This window comes from Peromyscus californicus, unplaced genomic scaffold (genome assembly GCF_007827085.1).
Source record: "Peromyscus californicus insignis strain IS unplaced genomic scaffold, ASM782708v3 Scaffold_8__1_contigs__length_139910024, whole genome shotgun sequence".
Classification (NCBI taxonomy): Eukaryota; Metazoa; Chordata; class Mammalia; order Rodentia; family Cricetidae; genus Peromyscus; species Peromyscus californicus.
Window position 1 is genome coordinate 130,606,397 of NW_026294606.1, and position 26,273 is coordinate 130,632,669.

At 39.4% G+C, this 26,273-nt stretch overlaps 1 protein-coding gene and 1 pseudogene across 9 annotated transcripts in view; one reads left to right on the forward strand and one right to left on the reverse strand.

The window, feature by feature from the left end:
• Positions 1-26,273, reverse strand: part of Inpp4b (inositol polyphosphate-4-phosphatase type II B) — a 789,997-nt gene that overhangs the window by 469,405 nt on the left and 294,319 nt on the right. The window lies entirely within an intron of this gene.
• LOC128104891 (uncharacterized) lies at positions 13,214-13,382 on the forward strand (annotated as a pseudogene).

Consider the following 26,273-nt stretch of genomic DNA (forward strand, 5'->3'; position numbering starts at 1 on the left):
AGTGTTCTAATCTTAGTTTTTATGACCCCATTTATGAAGGGTTTTTTTTTCATAATGTCTTTGAACACATTAGTCTTTTCTTCTCATGACTTTTAAGTGCAAGTAGTCATGCAGCATCGTAGCCTGTAGTGTGACCTGTCTCCTCTGAAACAGTGGAGATGTGTTGCTTTTCTCTCATTCCCAGAGCTTAGAACAATCTCTCACTCTAACCAAAACCCCGGCATTAGCTGAGTGAGTTCCTAGGAAATGAATTATGAGTACAATCAGACTCCAGGAGCAGACAATACTTGCTGCACCCCAGCCCTCTGTGGGATAGATCCAGAGAACAACCACAGACAGCAGAATGTATTCCATGCTTTCCTGAAGACTCACCAGAGGAGAGTCAAGCCAACTCTGCCTGAGCCAGGAACATAGAGGTACAAGTGTCGTGTCTGCATGAAGCATATGGCTGTTCCTGTCTTGGAATGCGTCAGGCCTCGGGAATGGGAATTAAAGACATAGAAGCCACTCTAATCCTTGTCTAAAGTATTACAAATAAAGCTTACAATACAGTGTCGTGAATCCCAGTTCAGGAAATGCATGGCAATCCTTAGCCGAGAGTAGCAAACACTTAGAATTGGAGAAACTTGAGTTTCCCTGATGCAGGAAGATACAGGCACAGAGGTAGACAGCATTTGAGCAGGTGAGGAAGTCTGGCATCGACACCCACACTCTCACAGCATCCTGTGCTGAGAGTGTATGCTGGCTGCACAATCTCAGGGTAACTGGTTTGCTCTTGGTAGTGGTTTTAATGGTACATCCAGATTCAACCTAAGTTTACAAGTGTATTTGTAACCCAGGAAGGTCACAGCATCCCTCAGTTGGTCTAAGGTTGATAAAGTTCTCAATCACTACATGTATAGACTATTATAGTTACTCTAGAAGACTTGCTGTTCCTTGACTACCCCATTGAAGTACAAACATCCAGCAAAAGCCATTCCACTTTATCACCTAGTGTTTCTTAGGACTGGGGTCACTCCTCCAAAGTGTCATGTTGAAGAAATCTAGGCATTTCACATCACAGTCTCTGTGGGAGGGTAAGAGCCAAAATCCAACATTGACCATCATTGTCTCTAAAAGCCTCCAGGATTTTCATTAATTTCCCACAGTGTTTATGGTATCTTCTGATTTTTGCCTCAGTAGAGTTGAGTTCAATATCTTTCCACTATTTCAACATTCCTGATTATAGTCTGTCTGGCCTATTTCACTCCATCTAATGTAATTCTTCTTTGATGTCCTTCATAGTACTTCAAACTATGTCACAAGGGTGAGAATAGTTGTCATTGGTACAAATAAAGAAATATACATACATGTGTATGTACATATGTGGATGCATATATTCAATGGCATTTCTCGATATTACAAACCAGTAGGTCCGAGTGAAGGTAAATTTTGCTTCCCAGAAAAAAAAAAGGCAAAATCTAGAGACCTTCCTGGTTATTGAAGAACCAAAGCACCCCCATTTCAAGCAAGCCCCTCATCCCAGCTTGAAACAGGCCTGAGTTTCAAAATTCTCAGAACTGCTGACATAGGTCCAAGGACAAAGTCAGGATATTTGAAGAGCCATCTGGTAGCAACCAATTAACCATAGAATGCCCCAATGCCAGAGATGGTTGAAGTACAAAGTCAGGATGTTTGAAGGACTATCTGGTAACAATTGATTAACCACAGAATGCCCCAATGCCGGAGGTAGTCTATAAAGTTTGACCAACAACCAGTTAAAACTACAAAGTAAGATAACACAGAAATTCTGGAAAGACCCTAAAGCTTCAGCCAATCAGAATTGTACCTGTACTAGCACCCCTAACCGATGTAACCTTGTGGTTTTTGCCTTTAAAAACAGAGCTTGCAGAGGGGCGGGCACCTCCTCTTTCCTCCACTGTGTCTGGGTGCTCGACCGAGGTACCTGCCGCATGGCTTGAACTGTTTCAGTAAATCTTGCTTTTGCATTTTGGAGAGTTTGTATCTCTGGTGGTCTCTTCGGCAATCTCGTGCCCAGGGCACAACAGTTATTACTGCTGGGGGAAGATCTGAGGAGGTTTGCTGTTGAAATCTGAAGTGAAAAGGCCAGACATACTAAGCAATTTAGAGTTCCCAAAGAAGCCCTTTCTCCACAAGGAAGCAGGACTTAGCATAATGCCTTGGTGGGGAGGTCTTTGCAAAGGAATTTGGCTCCTAAGAGCAACTGTGGGCAGGAAACTTTCTGTAAATAAATAAATAAGACCCCAAGAGTGATCTTCTCTGGGACTTAACCCAGACAGGAAAATAAGGTTTTGCCAAAGCCTTCAGTAGAACAGATAGCATCTCCTAGGATAGCAGGGGCAGGCGCCTGAGGAGAAACTAAACATCTCGTGAGGAGAGCACCAGTGAGAAATAGGAACAGAGGTAGGAAAATTTGTCACATGTGAAATGTTAACACCAAACATATTTTGAAAAATAAAGAATCTATAAATTGACCCCTAGATAAGTAAATACCATCTAATGAAATCTCAAGTTTATTATCTCATATATCCATACCAAGCTAACACTTTCAACACCATGATTCTTATGAGAATTTAAGATCCATATAATCCAATCTGCTGGTTTGCTGTGTCACCTTGCACTTCCAATCCACATGAAGTTATTTTCTAGTAATAATCTAATTAGATGTTTAATTAGTCTACATAAACTATGGAATTGTCACCCTGCCATTATCCGATTTAGTATTTCATCCCCATCATTTACTTATGCACCAAAAGCTCCAATTCATCTAACACTGCACCACACCACCACTTAGTGTCTACTTGCAAAGCAATGGCTCTTACCATTGCCTCCTTGGAAAAATTATTTTGAATTTGCAGATGTTCCCTCTATATTTGGCAACTTACCATAAGGAGATTGCTTGGTTTTCTTTTCATTTAGTAGAAAAGCAGTTATTTCAGTAATAACAAAGACCAAATGAATGCAATTCATTTGTGGTACAAAGATTGCATTTTATTTGGTCAATGAAATAAACACCACCAAACAAAACAAACCCCACTTCTCTTCATTTGCATACAGCTTGAAAACTCGTATCAGGACAAAACAGTTTAAGGTAAATGTGAATAGATCAGATGCAAATCCATTTGTCTAGTTCATAGTGGAATGATCTAATGAATTTTCCCCAAGCAGTACATATCAAGCCATAGCCAGAAAATAGCACAACTTATTTATGTTTGTCCCCCATTTAGAACTTATATAAGTTATGTTTGTCTCATGCCCTTGTAGCAATATACTCAAGATCACTTGAGTATCCACAAGAGCTATCATTCAAGTTTAAAAATGCATTAGTACATAAGAATCAAAAGTGTGACAGACTCATTTCAGTCTACACTCAGTACGCCACGACTATGTTTTGAGAGAATCTTCTTGGAATAAACACTCTGACACCAACAAGAGCAGAAGAGATGTCACCGGTGGATTGGAAGATGGGAGAGATCCTAAAAGTCCTCCGTCCTGGGTCCAGTTTGTGTTTTCATTTTATGTTCTAAAACCACAAAGAGACGTGGACAAGCAAGCAATATTTTACAGAAGCGTATGAGGAAGTCAGCAGTTGTTAGGGCATCTATCCATTGTTTCAGCTATTTCCCCAGGTCATTGTGTTTCAGGTAACAAATGATGCCATGGTTTGTGAATAGGCAGCACAAGAATGCTTTACATAAATCACTAATAAGTCAGTATCTAATAACTGGTCTTTTCTACCTTATTCTACTTCACAAATCAGTAAGAACCAGTGTTTTTAAATCACCAGAGAGCACACATTTAAAGTAAAAAAAAAAAAAAAAAAAAGCAATTCTACCTCCAAATTTCCTAAGACAATTTTTAGTTTAGATATACTTGTCAGTTCCAAATTGAATGTGTCTTGGGTCTTTGAAATCCTTAGAAATGAGTATCTTATTTCATTTCTATTCCTTCATAAAGCGGAATTGACTTCAAATTTTCTAATTCTGTTCTCATTTTACAATTTCCACAGGGTGTGTTTTGGTTAGTCTGGTATACCATTCCTCCTTTAACTTTCTTATGTGTTCATTTTTCAGTTTTATCCCCAAATTTGAAGTTAAAGAATAAAATCCCCAAAGTGCTAGTTTTCCCCAGTGGCCTTTGATGAAGGGAAACTTGAGATGAAACTGTTAGAAACAGATCAGAGCATGGTAAGAACTTTATAAAGGGAGAAATATGGAGACTAGTAATTCAGAAGAGTGAATCTTACAATAGCTATCAAAGATGGAACATGCTCTGCCTGGTGCATCCTCTAAAATAACCAACTCTTACTGTCTGGAAATCCTTATAGATGTGTCTAGAAAAGACTCATTTACCAGTCAGAACCAGGTCCTGATTCTGAGGTAACAAGACTTAACATCATCCATTAAATCATACTGTGGTCTGTATGTAGATAGTGTAATAGTTTGCATCAGGAATTCTCAACTTTAAGGGCATCTTAAACTAATTTATCAAATATGTAAGCACACCAATGCTCCAACTCTTCCTAACTTCTTCAAATCAGAATATCTAGTCTGCAACATAAACATGGGTGTTTACTTTTATTTTTACTTTTTGATGCTGTTGTTTATTTGGGCGACTGTAATTTAACTAAATTTCTCCCTTCCCTTTCCTCCCTCTAAATTCTCCCATATATCCAACCCTGCTCTCCTTCCAATTCATGGCCTTTTTTTTTCATTAATTGCTATTCTTTAATGCTCTCCAAGGTAAGATGTGGGAGACTTCATCATTATGCTATAATGGTTAACATTGGCTATCATTTTGGTGGGACCCAGAATCACAGAATATCTGTGAGGGATTTTCTTTCTTAGATTACCTGAGGTGAGAAGATCCACTCATATGTAAGTTATACTATTCCGTGGGCTGGAGTCTAGAGCAGAATAAAAAGGAGGAAGGAAGCTGAGCACAAGTCATCAGCACTCTCTGTTTATTGACTGTGGAACTGGACGCATCATGTGACCAGCTGCCTCATCCTCCTTTAGCCACATATTTTCCACCATGATGAGCTGGATCCCCCCAAACTATAAGGGGACAGAAACCCTCCCTTTCATCTTAACAAGAGGAAGAGAAATCAACACAAATGGCTACTGAACAATAATTACGAGTAACATTTGGATTTTGTGCTGGTTGAGTTTGACTGTCAACTTGACCCAACCTAGAATCACTTGGGAAAAGAGTCTTAAGAAGGAAGTATATAGCTCATGTTGGCCTGTGGGCATGCCTGTGGGGGAATTGCCTTGACTCCTGGTTGATCTGGGCACACCCATTCGTGGACCGGAACTTTATGAATGGACTTTATGAATGAAGAAAGCTAAGTGAGTCCAGGTGGCAAAGGAGTAAGCAGACAGGATACATGGGTCATTTATTCTTTCTCCACACTGACTGTGACTACGTTGCTGAGGCTCCTGCCTTGACTTCCCCTCAATAATAGGCTGTAACCTGGAATTCATCACAACCCAAATAATCCAAAAATAAAAAACCTTGCTTTTCCTTAGATTCCTTGTTACAGCAACAAAAAGTGAAATGAAGGCAGAACAGATACAGATGCCCAGAGCGGTTGTTGCTGTGATGAACCTCACAGTATTGTCTTTGGAAGGAGGGTTGTGGAAGGGAGAAATCAAGAGCCATCTTGAATGAAGGCAGAACAGATACAGATGCCCAGAGCAGTTGTCGCTGTGATGAACCTCACAGTATTGTCTTTGGAAGGAGGGTTGTGGAAGGGAAAAATCAGGAGCCAACTTGAGAGACGTTTCCCCCTCCCCTCCTCCAAAGGTATTTGCTGACCAGCAGTTTTAGAAGTGACCGGAAGTTCAACTTATAAGACCGGGACAATAAATCTATGTATCCTGGACTTGGCAAAACAAATATGGGGAGCAATGGGCTCAACTGACCTCAGAGGAGAGTAGGACTGGAACAATAAATCTGAACGTATATATCCTGTATCCTGGGCTCAACAAAAGCAGGACATAGGGAGTAAAACTTTCTGTCTCTGTAGATACCCTGAATCCTGTTAGCCATCAGTAACCTCATGCTTATAGTTCAGCCAGTAACTTCAAAGAACTGCGTCACCCCTAGCCCCCTCATCAATCCCAAGCCTCATGTAAACCTTTCCTATATAAACCCCTTCAAGTGAGTGCTCGGGGCCGTTCTCCTCCACCCGCTGTGTTGGATGTTGGATGGCGGACCAAGCTTGCTTGTTTTGTTATTAAAAACCTCTGTGTGCTTGCATCAGATATTGGCTCTGTGGTGGTCTTGCTTGGGGGTCTTGTGACCTGGGCACAACAGTTGAATCCCTTAGAACTTTGGTCTGAAAAAGCTGCTGAGTGCTCAGAGCTTTAGGGGCTGTTCCAATCAGAGTTTGAAAGCCTGGAATGCTAAGAGTAACAGGGGCAGTGGAGGCCCAGATCATGTTTCAGACAGATACAAAGACTCTATTGGCATTCAGTTTCATTTCCTCGAAAGTAAGACAGAAGTATTAAATTTAACATAAAAGTGTAATTTTTAAAAAACCCTCTGATTTCATATCTTATAATTACAAGTCACGACTGGTTTAGTAATTTAATCATTGAAAATACTTGAACAATTTCTAGGTATATTGCAACAAGACTTGGTTCTGATATGACAATTGAGAAGACTTCATTCTTACCATTATTGACTTAAAGCCCAGATGACTGATGTGTGAGTCAGGGCATAGGTATGACCTCCATCTTTATACTCACCATCTACAAGACATTACTGAACATAAGCAATATATCATGTTTTGAATTGAATCCCATTTATCTATATAATGTTTTCAGAACATATTGATTCATTTATAACCTTTTTCTAAACTTGTAAAAGGCCATGACCAATAATATAAACACTACTTTTTGACCTTGTTCAAGCAGATGTAAAAATATGGAAAGAATAAAGGGTAGAAATTTATCATTCCACTTACTTCTCTTCCTTATTTTATTTTATTTTATTCTCTTCCTCATCATCATCCTTGCCATCATTCTTAACTTGTCATGACTCCAAAAGTATTATCTCTAATGTGCAATTCCAAAAAGTATCTAAATGAAAGTTTTGATCCATTTTGAATGCTTCAATTCTTGATTATCTTATACTATTCTTAAAAAGAGAACCTGTGATCATTATACCATAAGAAAAGTATAAGAGAAAGCCAGGTATGGTAGGACAACCTGTAAATAACAGTACTTGAGAGACTAAGGCAGGAGGGTCACAAGTTGGACCTTGTCCCCAAAAAACTTTTTAAAAGAAGACTAAAAGAAAAAAAAAACCTATATGAAAAATTCACTCATGAATCAACAATATTGGTAGTACTTCAACACAACATTTAATCAAATTTTAATTAATTAAATTAATAAATTAAATTAAATTAATCAAGTCAAAAATACTCATGTGAAAGAAATTTCAAATCCAATCACAAAGTCGTTACTTACCCCCACACCAGTCCTGCAACTACTGTACCAATGGGCACATCTTAGCTGGTTTATTATTACAGCTCACAGAATTTGTTCACAGCTGGGTAAAACTACTGAAGACTTTCCACCCCAGAAGTCTGCACAGCACCTTCTGGCTCTGTGAAGCTTGGGAGGAAGCTTCCAGTTAAGTTTTAGCTTGGTTTTTCTATGTCCTATGACCAAAGTATATGGTATCTTCAGAGACAGAATCTTGTTATCAAGTCCAAGTGGACAATCAAGAAAAATGCTAATAACTTTTATTGTTTGGGGTCTTATGGGGACAATATGCCATATTTTCCAGTGGGATTTTCTTTTAGTAATCCATAGCTTCTGGTAAAAAGCATTCATTATCTTCCCACACAGAAGAGAATGTCTACGTAGCACTTACTGTAAACCTAGGCAAGACTTCAAGGTTGGGAAGGTCACAGACCATAGTGAGGAGTCCACTCCTGTTGCTTTGCCAAACGACCATATTACTAAAGTGTCTTCTATATACACTTGCTTGTATCTATAGTTTAGTGCTTCACTATGACCTCATCAGAGAGGCATTGCATCGCCGTGGGGACTGCTACTGAGGTCACCTGCACAAAACTTGCACAAGATTATACCCATAAACATTTGTTACTGATAGAGAAAGAGTCCTTGAGCCCCCACCTCTCCCTGAGGGATTAACGTCAGTTAATGTTTGCTGGAGGGGAGGATGGCCCGCTTTTCCATAGTGTAGCCACTGACAAATTGCTCCAGTAAATTCCCTTCCACCCAGGCTCATGTAAATAACTCTAATTAAATTCAGTGGTTACATGTATCATAACAGAAGAAGGACTTGTCAGGAAGAAGGATCTCAGCAGGAGAGAGGGGGATGAAAGAGGGTAAGAGAAGGTGAAGACATTTGCCAGTCATTATATGCATGTATGAAACAGTCAAAGAATTAAAATACATTCAAAAGAAAAAACTAAATTCTTGAATCACTTTTAAAATTTTTCATGTACTATATATTATAAAATTTTTAAATGTTTCTAAGAATTTTTAATAAACCGCATTTGAAATAGTGTGTAGCTGAAATTTTTTATATGAGAGAGCATTTCAGTAGCTTTAGAATACTGTGAACAGATATTGGTACAATGTCTTCTATGTGCTGGAAACTGTTGGAGGTTGTAAGAGCACACAAGGGAACACAGACAATGACTGAGTCCATTTGGACTGCCATAACAAAATACCATAAACTGAGAAGCATATAAACAATTTATTGAGAAGTTTACGTCTCAAGGTTGGGGGTAGGAGGGCAGTGGTAATTCCAAACTGAAGATACCAGCACATGTGGCCTCTCAAGGGAATTTGGTTTCTGGTCCGCGGATCTCTGGGGCTTCTTTACAAGGTCGCTAATTCTTTTTGTGGTGTTTCCATCCACAGGACCTAATCAACTTCTTAAGACCCCAACTCTATTCCACTAGAAGCCAATACCTCATATAGGGACTAGAGGACATATAAATGTTTACAGTACAGAAATAAAATTTCTTCACTGTGGAATTTATGTACAAAGCAAGCAAAAGAGATGACAGAAGATACATAAGTGAGAATATCTGCAATTGTGGTCTTAAAGAAAGGAAAATGTTTCTGGATTTCTGCTCTGTTAAGGACAGGCTAGAGAGAATGAGGCCTGAGGAATGTTCTTTAGGTAAGTGTGTAATGTTTGATCTGAGATGTGAATGATAAGTAGAGATTAGCAACATGGAAATTTCAAGCATATGTAAGTGTGAGGATAACAGAATGGTGGTGCCTTCCAGGAGGCTTTTAATTATCTGACACAGATATCCTCACATCTTCACAAGATACAAGAAAGTGATCAAGCCATCAAAATGCCTGTCATCTGTTCTCGTATAGCTTGTCTCAAGGCTCATTGAAATCTTAGCTCATCCTTGGTTCCTCAGAAGCCAATCCCTTAGTTACAACACCACCACTCACAAGGAGAATTCACATGAGAATACTCTCCTAAGCTTCTAACCAAGGATGGAGTTGGAACAGGTAAATAATGATGAACAGCTGCACTGTCCTTTGCTTTTACTACAATTTCTGCATCCACTTACAATGACTCTTAACATTTAACATTTGTGCTTTTTATTACATTGTATGATAATCTGCAAAGCTGAAATAGATCAGACTGGCACAAGTGTTCGAGTTCATGATTAAAAACCTTGTCTACGGACAGACAGACGCTGGCATAAGGTCTACGGCAGCTACTCCTTTTTTGGCACAAAATTAACGTTATGACTTTTGCTGAGTGTGTGGGTCTTGACCTGGAATGCCAGCACCCAGGAGGTGGAGGGACAAAGACACTGAGTTTGAAGCCACCTCTGTTACATAGCAAGATCTCCACTGGGAAGGGAATAATCTTAAGAACGATCATAACATGAGTTTACAAAGAGACCAGTCACCTAGCACACAAGTTCCAAAAAATAGGGGGTAAACAACAGAGTCAGAGGGAAAGTGGTCTGCAAACGTGTACATGCAATTCGAGATCCTCTCACTTCTACATATAAAGAACTCAGTAGTAGAGTGAGGCCTGTGTCACATACCCCAAAATTACCTCCTAAAAGTTCTTTCTTTTGTCTATGGTCATCTAGGAAGTGTTATTTAACAATTATTACATCAATGAAACATTTGATATTGGAATTGAGAAATCTGAAAGCCTAAGGTGCCCTAACTCAACCATAGAGTGCACATCAATCTTCAAACATGATGCTCATGACACATAGCAAAGTGAGGCTAAGGGACCTCCCAAGTGTCCTGGTGCTTCTAATGTATGCCATGCCTTAGATGACTTCCTCCGTACTACACAAACACTTCCACAGAAGGCAATCTGGAGGTCTAGCCCTCAGCATTTGGAAAACAAATCCTAAAGACAATGGGATGACTGTGTTATACACCCAAGGAACAAACAGGATTCAGGGAGATGCTAATAAGGCAGCTTTTACCCCAGAACTCTCTGGACCACTCTATGGGAGTCAGATCAGAGAGAGAATGAAGGCTAGCTGGATGAGTTTAGAGAGAAAGCTCCTTATTCGTATTATGTACATATACAGTTAACAAAAGTATCACATGTATACATGTGTGTGATATTCTTGTGACTAAAACCGGTTTAAAAATCATTGAACTAATAAAATAAAGGCCTTTATAAACCATAAAATGATTTCCTGATGCCATTTTTAAAAATCATTATGGCTGTTTCTTGGTTCCTGTGAAAATTTAAATGCCTGCTTTATTGGAAAATTGCTTAATTAGATAATATTTCTCAAGAACAGGCATTGTTCCAAGTCAAAGATTCCTTTCGGCTTCTACTATTCTGTCCCAGAAGCACATTTGATATGTGGTTCCTAAAGGAATTCATTTAGTGGAGGAGGCAGGAATAGTTGACTAAACTCTTCCATCACAAAATTAATTCACACAGGGTCAACCTAGTCAGTCATTTTCTGCAGAGAAAACAAAAAATGGATGATGTCCTGGTTGTTTTGAGGGTTAGCAAAAGAGTGTTCCCTGCTTTACTCCGTTGGAAATGAGGGCCCTAAAGGTCTCATGTCAATTTACTGGCACTTGGATATTTATTCTCAGGTCATCATCCAATACCAAAGGGATATGGAAAAATAATCACTAACAACAGGAATCCAACATAATTCAATGTACTTTATTGACCCTAAAAAGGGAAACTGCTACACAATGCTGTGTCCAGTAAAGTCAATATTACAGAGTTGTGGGATGCTTCAAGTACTTCACATGCATCTGTCAATCATTCCGTGCTGTGAAACACATGGACTTAAGACCATGGTTCTTTCAGCACAACTGCGACTCACAGAAAGTAAGTCACCTGCCGAAGGTAATTATTAGATTAATGATTTGAGTCCTGGGACCTAGTAGCAGACATCAAAATGCCATTTTTAGTTCTTAGTTTCATTACAATAAAGCAAAAGAGTATATTCTGGGAAGGGTCTTGACAATCTTAATGACACTTCTGTATTATCTCCTTATGGCCTTTCCAGATCCACATCCCTCACCTTAATCCAAATCCTGGTCCTTGTCTGGATAGTACCAATGAGATGAATCTGATACCTCCTTGGGGTTAGAGGTGAAGGGCAAATGACCTCAAAGGACTTAATTTCTTAAATCCTCCTTGCAGGTCACCTATGATTGGCTGCATCCCTCTATTGAAAGATGGAGCTTTCCTAAGTGATGCAGTCTTCTCTGGATTCTGGTACCGTCTCCTCCACTGTGCCTAGTAGAAGCTGGCTGTTGCACTCATCGCATTCTGTTTGTTATTTCCCATAAACTCTTATAACACCTCTGGAAATAGCTCTTTCCACTAAACTTTTGATTTGCCTTTACAAAAATCTAAGCAGTGCACTAAAATTTTAGTCTAGTTTATGCATGGTTATCAAACAGACAGTGCAGCATGACATGTGTTATCTTCATCTCCCATCCCTTGCATATTTGGCCCAGGAAGTAAATTCTATGAATATATAAATTCTACCCCATACTGCCATGGCACGTGGGCCAATTAGCATTTTATCATCTTGTCATGAGTCAGGGTTGTGTGGGAAGAGAGAACTTGAGCTGAGAAAATGTCTCCTCCATCAGACTGTCCTGTAGTCAAGTCTGTGGGGTATCTTCTAGATTAATGATATGGGGGTGCAGACCACTGTGGGAGGCCTCTCTCAAGATCCCCACTAATTATTCACACATGCATAGGTATCTCATTTAATGACCAAAGACAACTTCTGCATTCAATACAAAACTGAGAGTGAGGTTAGCTCCTCAGAGTCCTTTCTTGTTCTCTCATGTTACTCTTTCTAGAAGAAGCCAGTAGCATTGGGAAGGGGGAACTCAATTCCTCAGTCCAGTGGCCTGTGTCCGCTGAGTACTGGGGACCTGCTACTAAGAGCCAGTGCCCACTGTTTGCTATGTGGTTAAGATAGTTCATCCTGGGCCTGGAGAGATGGCTCAGAGGTCAAGAGCACTGGCTGCTCTTCCAAAGGTCCTGAGTTCAATTCCCAGCAACCACATGGTGGCTCACAACCATCTACAGTGAGATCTGGTGCCCTCTTCTGGCATGCAGGCATACATGCAGGCAGAACACTGTATACATAATAAATAAAATCTTTAAAAAAAAAAAAAAAAGCTAGGGGGTGGTAGTGCACACCTTTAATCCCAGCACTGGGGAGGCAGAGCCAGGTGGATCTCTGTGAGTTCAAGACCAGCCTGGTCTACAGAATGAGATCCAGGATAGGCACCAAAACTACACAGAGAAACCCTATCTTGAAAAAAAAAGGAGAAGAAGGAGAAAGAAAGAAAGAAAGAAAAGAAAGAAAGAAAGAAAGAAAGAAAGAAAGAAAGAAAGAAAGAAAGAAAGAAAGAAAGAAAGAAAGATGGCTCATCCTGAGCAAGTGAAGTCCTGAGCCATGTGTCTCCTAGATGAGTGCAATCTCATGATATCTTTGAACCAATAGGACCCAGTGAGGCCTCTCCTAAAAGCAGAGACACATGAACTGTATGAAATAAGAAATGTGTGCTTACAAATGTTACTCTTCATCCTGTTTTCCTATCTTGTGAAAAGTTTATGATGTGTGTGTGTGTGTGTGTGTGTGTGTGTGTGTGTGTGTGTGTCCATCTTTTCCCACAAACACTCATTTTTCAAGGAAGCCCTCTTCGCTTCTTGGCCTTTTGGCTAAGATCAAGTGTAGTATCAAGGAAGCCCTCCATACAGGAAAACAGTAGCACATTTTAAAAACACAGTGCACTAAAAATCCATGTTTGCTCCTGCACACAGAATAAAAGGTAATTTTTAAAATGTTTTTATCTAGGAAAGTATCCTCCCAACTGAATGCCAATGCCACATTCTCAGCATATTAACATAACTTTATTAATTCATACTCAATTTTGTTTGTATCACCACAGGATTATTCCACTTTATTACAGTAACATGAAAATATCATGCTGGTGGCATTGAATTTGTTAGGGAGTTAACAGAGCAATGTGTTCATGGTCGGCCATTACCTATGTTAACTTACAAAATGGAGTTCCCTTATCTCGACTGGAAGTAGAAAGTGAGTCAGTTAGAGACGGGGGCAGCTGCCTGGAATCCTGTTAAGGTACCACAGTGCATTAGCAAGCACAAGTTTCTGTAGATACAGAAAATTTCAAGCAACTATCAATTATAACTTTACTGAGGGCGTGGTGACCCAAGACAAGGAGTGCTAAGGTAGGAATGTCGCCAGAGGCACCCGGAGCAAAAACCACATCCTCCTCCTCCATGCCTTCCACTTGATGTAAAAGTCAGTTTCTCACAACTGTTTCAGATAAACATCAGCATGTGATCAAATTTAATGAGGTAAATGTTTGCTGATACCACTGTATTTTCAAAATTAAAATAATAAAAGGAATTAAAAATTAATTGTAACAACTTTCTCGGTATCTGCAGACCGGTTGCAGGAAAAACTTACTCAGTATTATATCTCAATAACCCTGAACACTCAAATTATTTTTTACATTTATGTTAATTTTCTCTAGAAATTTCAGGATTCCAAATTAATTTTAAAAAGGAAATAACATAAATCTGTATTTAAAATAAAATACTAAATGTGAACAAATTGTGCTTTTTCAAGGGACAGTTGTTTAACCCTTAAAATATTTTATTTTTATTTTAAATTATATGTTTTGTGGCAGGGTGTGCAATTCCCTTAGGGATCAGAGGAGGACAGTAGATTCTCTGGAACTGGACTACAAGCAATATTGCCCTTTCCAAGTGGGCGCTGGGGGAACTGAACCAGAATCCACCGTGAGATCAGCATGTGCTCTGAACCACTGAACCATCTCCCCAGCATCTTATTTTACTTTTATTTTTCCATTTTTTTTGCACAAGTCTACCAAACTGTTTTTTCAGAATGGTTATAATCATAACAAAATTTTTAAAAAAACAAATTAGATCCAAATGCTTTATTCTTAAATAAGTTACAGCAGAATTTGATAAACCCAAAAACTATGGTAGAGTTATGATTTTGGAATAGGAATTCCAAACTGCCTCTCTAGAGCACTCCCATGGACACAGGCTAAGTGCCTTAAGGCACTTCAATTTTACTTCATGTTTATTTCCATATGCTTACATATGATTGCAGGAGTAGAATGCAAGAAACTTACTTCTAACCTTAAATGCTTGAGACAGTCTCATATTAATTGATTCTATTTATCGTGTTTGGTATTATGTCAAAATTACATCTTTGCTGATCAAGGGATTTGAGACATACATAGTGACGCAAATCCTCCAGTGAGTTGGCTTCTTAGATAAAGCTGTAGATTGGATTTCTGCTTAAGACAATTTCAAAAGACTGATATATTTACTATGAAGAATCACTAGGGATTTAATTCTGAGAAATCTTACACACCAGATCATGTCCAATTTCTGTATTTTACAAAGATTTCAGTTTTCAACGTTTCATACTATTTGTTGAGTAAGATGAATGCATAAATAAATGAGTACACACATGTTGATTCTGAAAATATCTTAGTGAAAATATACTGCACTCATCTGAAAAATACTTATAGTCTTAATGTTAATCTTACTTTTCTTCAGATCTGTATTTTAGGCCCCTTTCAAACTGTAGAACTAACATTATTACAGCCTTCTGCCCCAGATCTATACTTAACACCATGAACTATGAAATAATTTCTAAGAGAAAAATCAAACAAACCATCAAAGTAGTACCAGCTAAAATGGATGAAATATAGGTCCTGTCTTGAAGGAGATGGAAAATATAATCATGGAAATCAAGTTAAATTACATAAAACAATTAGGGGAAATTAAGTGTTATGATGTATAACAAGATTTCCCAAAATACCCACAAGATGTTAATAGATGTTTCATTATAAAAAGTAAAAGGCTTCTGTGATCAAATAAGCTTGGGAAATATTTCTTAAGACATTACCCTCTTGGCAATTCACAATTCCATTAGCACGTTAATGACTAAAAAGTTTCCTAGCACAGAAAATGGCTGTACTTTTGATTAACCCAGAATGTCAAAACTTTTCTTGACTATAGAAGCAGTTGTTAAAATTACCTTCTTAGGAAAGATATATATATATATATATATATATATATATATATATATATATATATATATAGAGAGAGAGAGAGAGAGAGAGAGAGAGAGAGAGAGAGAATAGAATACATAATATATACATTATAATATATGTAATATATATTAAAATTTCTAGGGTCAGGCTGGAGAGATGACTCAGTGGTTAAGAGTACTGGCTGCTCTTCCAGAGCGCCTGGCTTTAATTTCCAGCACCCACATGGCAACTCACAACTGTCTGTAACTCCAACTTCCAGGGGATCCAACACCCTCACACAGACATACAGGCAGGCAAAACACCAACGCATATAAAATAAAAGTAAATTAAGTTTCTAGGGTCAAAGTTCAACACTTTGATATCAAATCTCTACTTAAATCAACAGTTATTGGTCTCTTGATAACAGTTATAAGTACTGGCTTAAAGAAAAAATGCATGTCTAATCAAGGTTTATTTAAAAGTGCTTGTTTTTTGCTCAAGCTTTTTCTAATTATTGCATAGTAGTTAAAAATACCAAGCTGGTAAACTGACCCAGGTGATCAATAACTACATTTGGAGGCATATTGTCATGCGGACAAAGGAATTATGAGACAATATTTTGTCCTTGTCCTACAAAGTCCACGAGGTCCCTGGTGTGTCCAAACTATCTCTTGAGATGTCCTTAGCTGTAGTATATCACCCATCCTCTCTTTTGAGGAGGACAGAAACCATAGTCTATTGGTCTAGTCTACAAAGAGGAGGGTCAACACGGGGAAACTTCCTCAATACTTCCTGGATGGAACAACTGGTAAAAGGAAGGCTCAGGACTCAGAGTCTCCTCCTGACCCCATCACCATGAGGACCAGACCCTCCACTAGCCATGATAGTAAAAACCATAGTTAATTGAAATGCCCAACATGAAGGTTACAACTAAACACTACAATGAGTGTTATGTTTCTTTAGCAACCCAAGGGACTTCACTCCCCTTATTTAAATCCATATTCTATTTAGAAATCTATTTCTCACTAGTGATAATAATAATTATGTTTAATAAAAATAATAATAAAAATGTTTCCCAGTTCTTGGCTCAATTCAACCCCCTACAACCAAGAAAGACAGGCCCACCAATGTTTTAACCTAAATATTCAAAGATGGTTAAATTCTTCTCTAAAAAGCCACCTGAGAGGGACCTTACTGCTGTGGGATTCTTGCCATATCAGCCGCTATTGAAGTGCCTGAAATCAGATCCTGGTTTCATCACTCCCAAGACCAGTCTTGGAGGCCAAAGGAAAAACAAGGGAGGAGTCAATTGGGTGAATGCTTTTGTGAGCCTGTTGAGAATTCAATGGACTTGGGTTTAGACATTTTTTTTGAAAATCCTGTTTTGGCTTCTTTGTCCCCTACTTACGGTCTATAACACTAATAACTCTAGCTCTGCTTCTTCCTTCCAGGCATCTGTCAGCTACTTCTTTCCTCCTACATCTGGAAGGTATACAGTGAAACTACTGGGAAAGTTTGGTGAGGTCTTTTAGATAGGCCCATGGACAGGTACTCCAAATATCACACCTGATACCCCATTCAGCTGGAAGAAGTCATAATGGTCAGCATTCCAATTCTATAATGGCAACTCAGGTTATTTCTTGAGAGGGGAAAATGATGAGAACAGGAGACAGAAATTGGGTCGACTGTTATGGGCTTAATAAAAAAGAAAGAAAAGTGACCAGTTTATTCTTGGCTTAAAGTTAGAAATGTCCTTGGGTTTTGGGCAGCCCCCTTCTTGCCAGAAGCCAGGAATGTCAGGAGTGTTGGGAGCTCTGATTCATGATCTAGTTCCAAAATGATTTAAGGGTTATCTCTTCAGAGGATATAATGTCAGAGTAGTGATAAAGCATCACTAGAAAGAAGAAAACTCTTGTGATTTCTGTTGGAGCTCGTTTCCTTCTGTTGATTTGCCTTGTCCAACTTCAGTGTGATGGTTTTTGTTTTATCTTATTATTATATTTTATTTTTCTGTGTTTGGTTGTTATCTCTTAGAAGCCTGTTCTTTTCTAATAAGAGACAGAAAGGAAGTGGATCTGGATGGGAGGGATGCAGGGAGGAACTGATAGGACAGAGTAGAGGGGAAACTGTAATCAGGGTGTATTGTATGAGAAACTGTTTTTAATAAAAGGAGAAAACAAAATAACTTTAGAAGTTGAAAAACAAAACCTTCTGAGAATTACAGCTTGACTGTCGTGAGATGTTTTCCTTCAAGACTCTGTCCACAAAAATCTGTCATCTTTAATCACACACACAAACAAAAACATAAATGCAGATGTGAAAAGAAAAACTTTCAGTTAACTGACATCTTTTAATAGTTATCAACGTTTGCCATATTTGGTTCACATTTCTTTATTCCCCTTATGTTTATTTTACTTGTATACGTGCTTTGTTGGCATGTATGTCTGTGTACCATGAGCATACAGGGCCAGCAGAGACCAGAAGATGGATGCTCTGGGACCAGAGTTGCAGACAGTAGTGAGCTATGATGTGGGTTCTGGATTGGTAGTTGGGAACCAAACCTATGCCCTCTGAAAGAGCTGCCACTGCTCTAACTATTTAGACATCTCTCCAGTCCCTGGCTCGCATTTCTTAATCTAAATGTAATAAAACATTTCTTATACACTTAAGGCTGCCTGACCTTGTCTTGCTACCTCCACCTCTTCAGATGCTACCAACATTTTGAAACTATATATATTTGTGTCTTAGATAGGGTTTCTATTGCTGTCAAAATTAAGTAGTGAATTAACTAAAATGCTAATCTTTCACAACATCTATGCACTAATGATAGGCTTTTCCTCTCCCCTCTGACAGACGTATGATTTTGGTAAGTTCCTTCCTTCCTGCTCGAGTCAACCCCACGCGTGTAAAGCGAGCACCCTTGTTTCAATTCTGTTGTGATATTTAAATTAAAGAGTGTGATGTGTGTGACCATCTGGGACAGCTCAGTCAGTGTTATGTTGCTCACTGCCCTTACGTTATTTCATGCTGCTCTGAAAATGCAATGTTGCTCATTCTCTTCCTACAGTAGTATTTTATGTTATGTACATATTTTGACATTTTAATTTTTTTGAGACAGAGTCTCAGGATGTACACCAGAGTTTCCTTGAACCCATGATCTTCTTGCCTCAACCTCCTGAGTGATGGGCTGAAAGTATGTGCTATATTTTCTTCCTCCCTCCCTTCCTCCCTCCCTCTCTTCCTTCTTCCTTCCCTCTGTCTCTCCCTCTCACCCTTTGCTTGCTTTCTTCCTCTCTATCTCTGTCTCTGTCCCTCTCTCACTCCTCCTCTTTCCCCCTCTTTTTTTGAAATAGATTCTCTCAATCTCACCGCAGCCTCAAGAGTAACTGGAAGTAAAGATGTATATTTTTATTGTGCTCATAATACTTTCTTTTATCTGTATTACCCATAAGATGTTCATCACCTAAGAAAATTGTATTTGTTGAAAAGAGTAGACAAAAATTTAAGGACAAACACAGACCATGTTTTTACTTTGAGATTATGCTGAATGCTCACTTTATAAAAAGTTACATTTTGATCTAATGTTGTGGAATATTTGTTTAACTATGTAAAGATGTGCTGTGTTTGTTTAGTTATGTAAAGATGTTGCTTTTACCTTGCCTGCCTAAGGCACCTGATTGGTCTAATAAAAAGCTAAACAGCCAATAACAAAGGAGGAGATACAAGCAGGACTTCCAGGCAGGGAGAGTAAGGAGGAGGAGGAGAAATTCAGGCAAAGGGAAGAAAGAAAGAGAGACACCAGAGAGGTGCCGCTGGCCAGACAGACAGGAGAAGCAGGACATACAGAAGGAAAGAAAGGGAAAAAGCCCGGAGGCAAAACATAGATGAATAGAAACAGGTTAAATTAATTTAAAAGAGCTACTGAGACAAACTTAAGGCTGAGCATTCATAATTAATAATAAGTCTCTGTGTCTTTATTTGGGAGCTGGTTGGCGTCCCAAAGAAAATTCCAACTACAATAAGAGAAGAGAAGAAAAAGTTCTCACAATCAAAGAAACAAATAAACACACAAATTGGTCATCCAGCAATCAACCAAAGAAATGTATTGCTCCCAGTGGTTTAGTGCAAACATATGCCAGCATGAATCTGGGGTTGTTGTACCTAAGTTTGAAAAGATAAAACTCAATCTAAGGGAAATTCCTAGAAAAGGAGACAGCATTGGGCCATTGACTGACAAAAAATAAAATTATCACTGACTCCATCCTGTATCAGGAAGCAGGGTCTCAGACTGGGGGGCCCAAAATGCATAGCAGCAGAGCAATTCTGAAGAACTTTCTAGAAATGCAAATTCAGGGCATTAGCCCCGATGGCTAAGCTTTTCTCTGTGCATAGACTAGCAATCTGCAATTTAGTCATCCTCCATTTGATTCTGAGGAGGCTGGTGGTTGAGAGCACTGGTTTAGATTATGAGTAGGAGGCAGTCCCCAGACACACAAGGCAGTATGTGAGCTCAGGACACAGACATGTCTTATAACAAGCCCCAATCTTCTCTTATGATGCGATTGCTTGTGCTCAGATTTTCGTTGTTCTTTGTTCAACATCTTTCGAGTCTGAAAATCACTTCTCATCTCTTAGTTTCTCCTTCTCATCCACCTGCTAGGTCAGGCAATGCCAAGTTGATAACCCTCTATCAGCCTCTGTTATTCCTACCTTCTTGCTCCTGCATGCTTTCAGCTGGGAGGCTCCTCAAGGAGAGCAATTTGTCTGGCACAATTCCATCTCTAGTTAAATACCATGCACATTTGCAAAGCTTCATTAATGATAAATGATAAATAGCCTAGATCCTAGTTTTTAATAGTAGGACTCCTTGGCTATGAATTATACAACAGTTACTAATATATGCATAGCCAGGGGCTCCCCTTTGCAGACTCAAACCACAGCAGTCCACAAAGAACATGCTGTGTCTCTACTGTGTGAGAGCACTTTTATTTCAGAAACACATTTCATCTTGTTTCCAATAGACGTGGTGTGTAAAAAGAATAAAATATTAGCCACCCACAAAAATTATTTGGCTACTTTCAGATTTTCCCATCATGTTTTCTTAGTGGTTTCATAGTTTTATGACAGAAATGGAGGTGGTGGTGTGGTGAGAGATGTCCTTGCAATGAAATGAGACTACCCAGTATGCTAATGTTTCCTATTGTCAATTCCAGGATCAACATCCATCACCCCAGGTGAGCGAGGGTCCCAGCAGGCTCTACAAGACACATCAGAAGATAGGATCTGGTTTGTAAACTAACAGAGACTATCTTGCAACATCTGCGCATCAGATCCATGTTTAATAAGACAGATTCACTCTTTACGGCCTTGAAATCTCTTAACATCATTTTAAATATAATTCTGGTGTGTTTCTTTTACTTTATAATTATTATGTCATATATATTCATATTTATAAACTTACGATTCATAAAATACAGGATCACATGCAAAAAGAAGATCCCTAAAATATTTTATTATCACTATCTTTTACATAGTAAATGATTTAGGAAAAAAGTGGAAAATATTTGAATTCTTACTATTTTGAATAGTTAAATAATGCCACCTTTAAGGTGAAAAATCACATCGTGTTACTTTACAGTTAAATCAATTTACTTGGCTACTCAGTTTATCTACAACCACAAGTAGGAGTTTTGAAGCAAATTCTAGTGTTGAAACTGCTCATTTATTTGCTAAGGAATTTTAAGCTCCTCCCTGAACAAACTTCATGTACAAGAGAAAGATGAAAGATACAAAAATATCTTTGTGTAAAGATACTAGCCATAATTTTGTCTTGGTGAAAGTACTATATAATCTTCAAATTTTATATATATATATATATAATATATATATATAATATATTATATATATATATATATATAGCTATACATGTCCTCTGTTATAGCAAGTATCATTATTCACATCCTGTATACTTGAAAATATATGTAAATCATCTTCAAACTTATACCAGAATCTTATTTATCAAATTTACACAAATATACAAACATGTGCATATAGTCACACACAGCAAAAACATATTTGCAATGTCTCCCTTTTCAGTTAAGAAGTAAAGGGAGCTGGGAGGAATGAGCCTGGGGAAGTTGTGGTTGGGATGTATTATATAAGAGAATAATCTATTTTCAATTAAAAAAAGAAATGAAGAAGAAATATGTAGACAGTAAGCACCACAGTCATCACTGTGGTCTTGAGATGCAGTTTTGAGCTGGTGGAGGTAAATATTGATGCGAAACCACATTTCAGCAGACAGGGGTGACTAAGCTGTCAGTCACATAAATGCACTCTGCAGGAGAATGTTCAAGGTTTAGAGAGCCCATTTTTTTTTCCTTTGATAAATAAAGAGAATCATGCACTTCCTTTTCTTGGGACAACTTTACTACGCTGTAACATACCAACCAGGGACAGAAAATTAGTTCAGCAGAGTAATCATCGTGCCGCTGAATATGAGCAGCAATGAAAGTGGGATTGGAGGATCTGCAAGGGCCCCAGCATGCTTTCCAGAAGCCCTGTGAAGTCAGTCAGCCTCACATCATCCGCCTTTTTAATGCAGTCTTGTCATCCGGGTTCTTCCACTGTATTGACGTTTGCACGGTTGCAACTACAGCAGTGAGTAGTTGGCTGGTGGTTTAGCATGAACTGAGATGGTAAAACCAGCACTAGCAGACTCTGTATTTACACCACCATGTACTCAACAGCTAGTTATACTTGAGACGGCCTTTTGTAAAGCAGTAAAAATCATTCATTTGTTGAATCTTGGCCCTTGAATACATATTTCAATGTTATGTGACAAAAGTGAAAGCACATATGAATGTCTACTAAATGGCAAAACAGATATTTGTATTAGCTAGTTACTGCTGTGTGACAACTACCTCCAGGCTTGAGATAAGCTGAGTTTATCTTCCTGTGGTTTGGGAATCTATGCTGCTTACACGGATCAGATTCTCATACAATTGTAATCAATGTGATGCTGAGGTCAAAGTCATCTCAAGTCTCAACTAGGGAGAGGCAGGCTTCCACTCTCACATGCAAGGTTGTTGGGGGAGGTCAGTTACCACCGGGGTTGTCAGTGGAGGGCACTTCCCATTCTTTGCCAGCCTACACTCAACCCAAGTGGGCACAAGAAAAGAGGCAGAGAGCAGAGGCCTGCAGTTGAGAAATCACAACATTTCATGATCAAATCATAAAAGTGACAATTCCTACTTTTGTCATACTCTGTTTGGAAGAGGAGGGTCGTCAGGACCTGCCCACAATCAAGGAGAGGTAATTACAGAGAAGCACAAATTCCAACCTGCCAGAATGACTGAGCACTACATCAGAAGATGTCCTAGTCCAGGATGTCCAGGAAAGCCATTGATGTGACTGCTGCAAGTTGAGCTCCCTGCTCTCTCTATTACACACTGTTTCATGTGACTGGAAATCCACAGAAAAGATGAAACTAGTCAGGGCCGTGTACTTTGTGTGTATGTTTGGAAACAGAGTATTTCTTGAAAATTAACAGAGGGCATTTTTATCATTTTAAAGAAAACAGTTTATTCTCATTGAAAGAATTTGAAGATTTATATAATAGAGTTTTGTTAACTTATATGTTTAATAGTGTCTTAAGTTTCAAACAGATGTTTTTCATCTGAAGAGGTTCATAGCATTGTTGAAGAAAGTAGTGGTGAGGTTGATGCTTATTGAGAGCCACTGGTAACAAAAGTCCATGGAGTATACAGCAGGTGACAACTAGTGTTCAGAAGGTCAACCTATCAGAACCAAGGGTTCTGTTAGAGGAAACCATCATGCAAGGCGTTATGGAATTACTGCCTTTTGAATGAACTGGCTGCTTCTTATTGTAAACTTCTTGTGCAATAACAGCTATGATTCTCCCCATTTACCATGCATTTCCTTGTTATGTGTACATGTACTCTCATGACTGCATCTCAATCTTGGGCACAACTTTCCATATACATTTGGGGTGATTGGATAACTGTCGCCAGCTGTGTTTATTTTTCATTAACATATATCTGGCCAAGGTCATTCTCCAGGCAAAAGTATTTCAGCAAAGATACCTTTTTCCAAGGACAAAACTGCACATAGATAAACATTAGCTCATATCACCGACAGATAGAGAAAGAACTACTAACAATTAAATCCTCAACCCCTTACCTTCACCCTGGGTTATTTACACAAGACCCTAACTTAAGAGATTTACTGCTCCCATTCCTCGATGATGTTTTAGCCACTTGCTAGTTACTGAGTTAAGGCAGTTACTTCCCACTGACCCAAGGAGATTGCCCTCAAGGCCAGGCAGGGGATAGGTGCCAAGCTTCTTTCTTGTGCAAATTAAGTTTTAATTCCTCCTCAACCAGGGTCTATTCCTAGATCTCCTCCTCAGCAATTACTCTGAGCAATTTATTAATTTACTAATAATTTACTAACCAAATACTACATGCTCTGACACAGGTTGCTGAGCCACCTAGCATATGTCCCCCTCCCTATCAGAAAGTAGCTGCAGCTGGGCCAAGTGAGAAAAGTGGCGCCAAAGACAGTTGACTTTCTTGTGACTTACTGACCCCTAACATTCTACCTAGCCATTTCTAGATTATAGTTTGTGGTGGTATTGTGTTCCCCAAAATATTGTGTACCTTAATAAACTTCTCTGGGGTCAGAGAACAGAAAAGCCACAAGATGCTTAGGCTAGAAAATGTTAGCACAAGCCTTTAATCCTAGCATTCCAGAGACAGAAATCCCTCTGGATCTCTGAGTTCAAGGCCACATTGAAAATGGCCAGGCATGGTGACTCACACCTTTAATCCCAGAAAGCAGCCTTCAATCCCAGGGAGTGGTGGTAGAAAGCAGAAAGGTTTATAAGGCGTGAGGACCAGAAACTAGAAGCATTTGGCTGGTTAAGCATTTGCCTGGTTAAGCATTTGGCCTGGTTAAGCATTTAGGCTTTTGAGCAGCAGTTCAGCTGAGACCCATTCTGGATGAGGACTCAGAGGCCTCCAGTCTGAGGAAACAAGACCAGCTGAGAATCCAGCGAGGTGAGATAGCTGTGGCTTGTTCTGGTACTCTGACCTTCCAGTGTTCACCCCAATAACTGGCCTTAGGTTTGATTTATTAATAAGAACTTTTAAGATTCATGCTACAATAGTTTGAGCACATAAATTCCCTAATTGATCTTAGCCTTTAGTTGACCCTACCAGAGAACTCCCCTTTAGTCACTGCCCCTTTGGGTTGTAATTGGAAGCTGACAATTAATTGCTTTATGTGTGGGTCCTTATCACCTCTCTCTGCGACCCTGAAAACTTTAAGCCTCACATTGCTTTGCCAAAGAATTACTGTGTGTGTATATACACTGGTTCTCTGAGAGCACTGGGGGAATAGATGGAGAAGAACAAGGATGAGGACGGAGATGGAAAGAACTAGATAGGGATGAGAGAACAGCAGAAGGGACTGAGAGCAGGAGGGACCGAGAGGAGCTAAGGATGAGAACAGAAAATAAACTGTGTAGATTGAATCGCCATAGAAGAATAAAGTGAATGGACTGAAGAACTCAGTGTGCTTAGATTCATTTAATATCCCTCAGATTAGAATCCTCGGCTGGTTGTTAGACTCTTCCAAGAACCCTGGGAGCAAACAATATAGGCTGGACCTATTATTGTTTGTGTTAGATGCTATATAATGAAATATGCTAGTAACTGAAAGCTATCAGATAATCAGTATTATAAAACCATGCATGTATCTACTTAAGGAGAAAGATTAGAGGTTGGGGTAATAGCTCAGTCAGCAAAGTGTTCGCCCTGAAATCATGAGGACCCGATTTTGAGTCCTTAAAGGCCACATTAAAAAAACGTTGAGCATTGTGGCCTGTGCTTGTAGTCCCAGTGCTGGAGAAATGGAAATAGGCTGATCCTCAGGGCTCTCCGGACAGCCAGCCTCGCTTGCTCATCCCCAGGGTCTCCGGACAGCCAGCCTAGCTTGCTCATCCCTGGGGTCTCCGGACAGCCAGCCTCGCTTGCTCATCCCCGGGGTCTCTGGACAGCCAGCCTAGCTTGCTCATCCCTGGGGTCTCCGGACAGCCAGCCTAGCTTGCTCATCCCCGGGATTCTCCGGACAGCCAGCCTAGCTTGCTCATCCCCGGGATTCTCCGGACAGCCAGCCTAGCTTGCTCATCCCTGGGGTCTCTGGACAGCCAGCCTAGCTTGCTCATCCCTGGGGTCTCTGGACAGCCAACCTAGCTTGCTCATCCCCGGGGCTCTCTGGGCAACCAGCCTAGCTTGCTCATCCCTGGGGTCTCCGGACAGCCAGCCTCACTTGCTCATCCCTGGGATTCTCTGGACAGCCAGCCTAGCTTGCTCAGAAAATTGCAGACAAGTAAAACACAAGGTGATGCTAAGAGTTAGTCGTCTTTAAGGACATGATCCCTGCTAGGTGGACCACATGCCAGGACTTGTATTCCCACTTTTAAGAGTAGATAGGCAACATAAATTACATTGGACGGTTATATGTGTTATTTCTAAACATTAGTCACCATTCTAAGAAAGCACATAGCCATATATAACACCAGAGGGCAGGTAAAAGCAGTATCTTTAAAGGAAAAATAATTACATAGTGAATAAT